Source organism: Meles meles, chromosome 10 (genome assembly GCF_922984935.1).
Source record: "Meles meles chromosome 10, mMelMel3.1 paternal haplotype, whole genome shotgun sequence".
Taxonomy (NCBI): domain Eukaryota; kingdom Metazoa; phylum Chordata; class Mammalia; order Carnivora; family Mustelidae; genus Meles; species Meles meles.
Window position 1 is genome coordinate 90,494,007 of NC_060075.1, and position 7,143 is coordinate 90,501,149.

The 7,143-nt window shown below is 39.1% G+C and overlaps 1 pseudogene; it reads left to right on the forward strand.

The window, feature by feature from the left end:
* Positions 1 to 3,332: 3,332 nt before the first annotated feature.
* Positions 3,333 to 4,179, forward strand: LOC123951544 (annotated as a pseudogene).
* Positions 4,180 to 7,143: the final 2,964 nt, after the last annotated feature.

The following is a 7,143-nucleotide window of genomic DNA, read 5'->3' on the forward strand; positions in this document are numbered from 1 at the left end:
GAAGAGTTTTAATCAGGGAAGGATGCTGTATTTTGTCAAATGCTTTTTCTACATCAATTGAGAGCACCATGTGGTTCTTGACATTGATTTGCAGATGTTGAACTACCCTTGCATCCCAGGGATAAATTCCACCTGGTCCTGATGGATAATCCTTTTAATGTACTGTTGGATCCTATTAGCTAGGATCTTACTGAGAATTTTGGTATCCATATTCATCAGGGATATTGGTCTGTAATTTTCCTTTTTCAAGGGGTCTTTGCCTGATTTGGGGATCAAGGTAATTCTGGCTTCATAGAATGAGTATAGAAGTTTTCCTTCTGTTTCTATTTTTTGAAACAGCTTCAGGAGAATATTATTTCTTCTTTGAATGTTTGGTAGAATTCTCTAGGGAATCCATCAGGCCTGGACTCTTGTTCTTGGGAGGTTTTTGATCATTGCTTCAATCTCATTACTGGTTATTGGTCTATTCAAGTTGTCAATTTCTTCCTGTTCCAGTCTTGGTAGTTTATAGGTTTCCAGGAAGGCATCCATTTCTTCCAGGTTACTTAATTTATTGGCACATAGTTGTTGATAATAATTTCAAGTAATTGTTTCTATTCCCTTGGTTTTAGCCATGATCTCTCCCATTTCACTCATAATTTTATTAATCTCGGTCCTTTCTCTTTCCTTTTGGATGAGTTCAGCCAGTGGTTTACTGATCTTATTAATTATTTCAAAGAACCAGCTTCTAGTTTTGTTGATCTTCTCTACTGTATTTCTGGTTTCTAATTCACCAATCTCTACTCTAATCTTAATTATTTCTCTTCTTATGCATGGCTTAGGCCTTATTTGTTGTTCAGTTCTTCATAGTGTAAAGTTAATTTGTGTATTTGGGATTTTTCTGGGTTTTTTTGAGCGAGGATTTGTATCCCCCTCTTTTTTTGAGCGAAGTTATGTATTTCCCCCTTAGGACCACCTTTGCAGTATCCAATAGGTTTTGAACTGATGTGTTTTCATTCTCATTGGTTTCCATGAATTGTTTTAGTTCTTTGATTTCCTGGTTAACCCAAACATTCTTAAGCTTCCAAGTCTTTAGCTTCCAAGTGTTTGAACCAGAAAAGACTCTGAATTGCCATGGAAACGTTGAAAAAGAAAAACAAAGCTGGGGCATCACATTTCTGATCTCAAGCTATATTACAAAGCTGTGATAACAAAGCATGGTAGCGGCACAAAAACAGATGCATAGATCAATGGAACAGAATAGAGAGCCAGATATGGACCCTCACCTCTATGGTCAACTAGCCTTTGACAAAGCAGGAAAAAAATATTCAATGGAAAAAACATGGTGTCTTCAATAAATAGTGCTGGGAAAATTGGACAGCTATATAGAGAAGAATGAAATGCAATCATTTGCTTACACCATACACAAAGATAAACTCTAAACGGATGAAAGGCCTCAATGTGGGACAGAGATCCCTCAAGATCCTAGAGAACATAGGCAGTAACCTTTTTGACATTGACCACAGCAGCTTCTTTCAAGACACGTCTCCAAAGGCAAGGGAGACAAAAGCGAAAATGAACTTTTGGGACTTCCTTCTGCACAGCAAACGAAACAATCAACAAAACAAAGAACAACCCACAGAATAGGTGAAGATATTTGCAAATGGCACTACAGATAAAGATCTGGCATCCAAGATCTATAAAGAACTTCTCAAACTCAACACCCAAAAAACAAATAAGTCAAAAAATGGACAGAAGACATGCACAGATACTTCTTCAAAGAAGACATAAAAATGGCCAAAAAACACATGAAAAAATGTTCATCATTGTTCTTCATTAGAGAAATCTAAATCAAAACCACATTGAGATACCACCTTACACCAGTTAGAATGGCAAAAATTGACAAGACAAGAAACAACCAATGTTGGAAAGGTTGTGGAGAAAGGGGAACCCTCTTACACTCTTTGTGGGAATGCAAGTTGGTGCAGTCACTTTGGAAAACTGTGGAGGTTCCTCAAAAAGTTAAAAATAGAGTTATCCTATGACCCAGCAATTGCACTGCTGACCGTTTAACCCAAATGCAAATTTTACCCCAAATGCAAATTGCACTATTGACCATTTACCCCAAATACAAATGTAGGGAAAAGAAGGGCCACATGCACCCCAGTGTCATAGCAGCAATATCCACAACAGCCAAACTGTGGAAAAAGCCGAGATGCCCTACAACAGATGAATGGATAAAGAAGCTGTGGTCTGTATACACAATGGAATATTACACAGTCATCATAAAAGATGAATACCCAACTTCTGCATCAACATGAAAGAACTGGAGGAGATTATGCTAAATGAAAAAAGTCAAGCAGAGAAAGTCAACTATCATATGGTTTCACTTGTTTGTGGAACATAAGGAATAGCATGGAGGACATTAGGAGAAGGAAGGGCAAAATGAAGGGGGGGAAACCAGAGGGGGAGATGAATCATAAGAGACTATGGATTCCAAGAAACAAACTGAGGGTTTTAGAGGGTAGAGGAGTGGGGGGATGGGTGAGCCAGGTGATGGGAATTAAGGAGGGAACAGATTGCATGGAGCTCTGGGTGATAAATGCAAACAATGAATCATGAAACACTACATCAAAAACTAACGATGTACTGTATGGTGACTAACATAATATAATTAAAAATTATACAAAAAGAATTATTTCAAAGGACTTTTGATTTTATTTTTAGTGGAATATTTTCCAAGATTTAATGGTAACAGTACTATAATTTGTGAAATTATTTTATGTATCTGTAGGACAGAGAAAATTAGGAACTAGGTTACTAGGGACCCAGATTTTCAGTGGTTACAACAAGAGACAAATAGAACATCAAAGAAGAAAAATTGTTATAAACATTAATTTGAAATATCCCTGAAAATTCATGACTTTTTTAAAGGTATGTATATAGATCCCTGTCATTAACCTTGATGCAGTATCATCCTTATAGTCTGAGCATCACTAGTCTGATTATTTTGATTTCCATAAACTATTCCCCAGTTAAATGAACTAGGACTTCCTTGAGAAATGGCTTAAGTACAAGGTGAGAGTAGAGTATCTTCTTGTGCAGAAAACACAGAAGTGGTCAAATAGGACGTACAAGGCAATGGAGAAGAGCTACCACTGATAATATTTGGCCTATTTGAGACATCAAGAAGAATAAGGACTGTAATTCACTGAACACATTGAATCCATAAAAATCCACAAGTCCACACTTATATTAAAACAAAAACAAAACAAAACAAAAAAAAACCCAGAGCCCTGGAGTTGCAGCCAGTTCCTACTGCCGACCCACAGTTACCCGTTTCCTCTTTCAACATGACAGATACTGCTGTGTCCTTCACCAAGGACTTCCTGGTGAATGGAGTGGCTGCAGCCATCTCCAAGACCATGGTAGAACCCACTCAGTGGGTAAGCTGCTGCTGCAGCATGCCAGCAAACAAATCACCACAGATAAGCAATATAAGGGCATGATAGACTGCATGATCCGTACCCCCAAGGAGCAACGAGTCCTGCCCTTCTGCCTGGTAACCTGGCTAATGTCAATGGATATTTCCATGCTCAGGCTCTCAACGTTGCCTTCAAAGATAAGTACAAGTGGATTTTCCTGGGTGGTGTGGACAATAGAACCCAGTTTTGGCACTACCTTGCAGGGAATCTGGCATCAAGTGGGGCCACATCTTTGTGTTTTGCGTGTCCTCTTGATTTTGCCTGACCAGGCTATCAGTAGATATGGGCAAAGCTGGGGCTAAAAGGGAATTCAGAGGCCTCTGTGACTACAAGTCTGCAAATCTGGTGGAATTAAAGACCTAAACCAAGTTTAGGTTGCCTAATCCCTCAGCTACCAAGCTGCCTACTTCCAGATCTATGACACTGCAAAGGGAATGCTTCCAGATCACAAGGATACTCCCATCTTCATCAGCAGTATGATTGCACCATCCATTGCAGAGGTGGCTGGGTTGACTTCCTCTCCATTTGATGCCGTTTGTGGCCGTGTGATGGTGCAGTCAGGGTGCAAAGGAAGTGACATCATATATGAGGCACACCTGACTGCTGGAGGAAGATTGCTTGTGATGATGGAGCCAAAGCTTTTTTCAATGTGCTCAGAGGCATGGGTGATCCTTTTGTGCCTGTCTTATATGATGAAATCAAGACTTTTCCATAAGTTATTTTCTATTTGCTCCTCATGAATAGGCATGTTGTATCATATAACGTGTCTTGAACATTACTGACAGGCTGCTTGTTGCCTGTTTATCAACAGCAACTATTTACTGGCTGAAAATGAGAAGTGATAAAACTTATCACTTAAAGCCATTTCCATGATGATGGGACTCAATTATATTTTTTTTTATTTCAGTCACTCCTGATAAATAAGTTTGAAGAAACAAAAAATATCAGAAATTTAAAAATAAATAAAATTTAAAAAAAAGAAATTAATCTATTTGTCAGCATTAAAGGTAATAGATCATCTCCTTATTCAGGAAATCGATGAACCATGAGAGACTATAGACTCTGAAAAACAATCTGAGGGTTTTGAAGGGGTGGGGGGGTGGGAGGTTGGCGGAGCCAGGGGGTGGGTATTATAGAGGGCACATATGGCATGGAGCACTGGGTGTGGTGCATAAACAATGAATACTGTTACACTGAAAAGAAATTAATAAAAAAATGTGAAGACATTAAAAAAAAAAGGAAATCGGTAATTTAAGGGTAACTAGAATTTATCCTCCATCATTGGAAGGACATATAGTGCATACTCAGTTGACAAAGGGAAGTTTTTTTTAATGTTTTGAAACAGAAAGAAAGGCGTTCCCAAAAAATGAATCAAGGGGGAATGACAAAAGTAGAAAATTACACATACAGCAAACTTTAGTGAGATGTGTTTGGGCAAGAATTATCAATAAATACTAAATCCAGTAAGTAAAAGTTTTGGGGAGGGGGGTGGAATAGGACATCTGCACAGAGCCAGAAGACCTGGCAGTGACAATAGGAAAACATATTTGTACAATGGAAAAAATCTGTCACGATCTTAACCAAGTAATCAAATTAGCATCACTAATGGTGAAGCTGTGAGAGGTCATGTGGTCTTGAAATGGTACAGTATGAACTATGCAGATCATCTATGTGTGTCCTTACCAAAAGTATTTACCTAGACTCTACTGGTCTAGCATCTTCGCATTGTCAATGTCATGAATCAAAGAGTCTAGATTAAAAGAAACACAATGACCAATGCATGATTTTATTGATAGTTGGATAAAACTGCTATAGAGGGCATTTAGGAGACAACGGAAGTGTGTATTATAGACTAGTTGGCAAACGACCTAAGAAAACTTGATCTTTTTGAGTGCGATATGATATCGTATTATAAGGAAATATTATTTTTGGAAGATATTTGCTGAATTGTTTGTAATGGAACTGTCATGAGATTGCAAATTACTTTAAAATGGTTCAGTAATAGTTTGATGACAGAGCAAACAGCAAAATGGCAACTTTTTTTAATGTGAGTGATAGACATGTGATTTACTACTCTTTCAACTATTCTTTCTGTGCAACTGAAAACATCCATAATTATAAAAATTTATAAGGTTGTCATTTTTTATATCATCTACTTTTTAAGAACATGTAAGGCATGGCCAAGCTTGCAGCTGCCAGTGGTCCCTGTGAGAAAAACCAAACGGGATTAACTTCAAAAACTCCTCTAATGTGTAAAGGCATCAAAGAGTTGCTGATACAGCCAGAATTAGAGGGCACAGGATTCTAGAGCAAGGAGAACTGCGGAGAGATGTGCTGACTTCTGCAGCCTCTTTTGTTCTGGGAGATGTTTGCCAAATCTGGGCTCAGGGCAAGAGGCGATGCACCTGGACTTGGCCTAAGCACAAGGTTGCTGCTGGAGGATGGAGAAACCAGGGACCTTTGGTGGTCTCATGGAAAGACAAAACCAAAGATTTGAAGGGCTGATGGCCAGGGAGTAACAGTAGGGCAGAGAACTAAGTGTAATTCATCAGCTATTTTCTCCCGAAGACATTTGTCAAATTCTGGAGCTATCAAGGGCATTATTAGGGTAAAACCCGTGAAGAAAGCTGCTGAAAAGCTGAGGGGAGTTTTTGGCAGTGTCCCTGCAATGTATGTGAATATTCAAGTTCAAGACCACCAGGGGAAGGTACCCCAGTGAACATAGGAGCCTCTTGGTTAGAAGATCTTAAAAACTATCCTTTAGGTACAGAAGAAAATTAGAGGTGGACAGAACCTTTGAGAAACCACAGCCAGTCTTAACTCTGCCTCAGCCCTGACTGGATTAGAGGAGTCAGCTATCACTCCATCTGCTGACAGAGATTAAATGATAAAGCCTCTGAGAGCAATTAACAGTCATCTGGATCCTTGACAATGACCACCACAGGTCTCAGTGCCACGTGAAGATGACAACATCCAGAAGCATAAAAAGAAACATCCCTTTTTGCCACTTTAAGAGCAAGAGGAGGGGTGCCTGGGTGGTTCAGCTGGTTAAGTGGCAGACTCTTGGTTTTGGGTCAGGTCATGGTCTTAGGATTGTGGGATCCAGCCCTGTGGGGGGTTCCCAGGTTCAGTGCAGAGTCCGCTTGAGATTCTCTCTCTCTTTCATTCTGCTCCTCCCCCCACTCACTCTCTCTAAATAAATAAATAATCTTTTAAAAAAAATAAAAAGAGCAAGGGGAAACTTCTTCAAACTTAGTCCGCTGACTTCTCACATCTCTTTGCCAGTGCCCATACCAATCATTTGGTAAAGGTGATGAGATGCTCATGACTGGCTTAAACTGATTAAGGCTCATCATTCCCTTTACTCCCAATGGCCTGGAGAGGGACTCAGCCTTTTTAGAAAGACATGGACTCTTAGGGGAGGATGAACCCAATCAGGCTCTGTTAGCAAGAAAAGAGGGAATGATAATGGAGAAGGCAACTAACAATGTTTTCACATCATCTACCAGCCGTTAGTATGGGACCTTGGGCAAGCTATTCAGCCTCTTTGAGCTGCAATTTTCTCATCTGTAAAATTTAGATAATACCTCAAAAAGGCTGCTGTACATATTCAATAAGGTTATAGCTATATAAAATTATATTTATATGTAAATATATATATATTTTAAAATTACCAAAT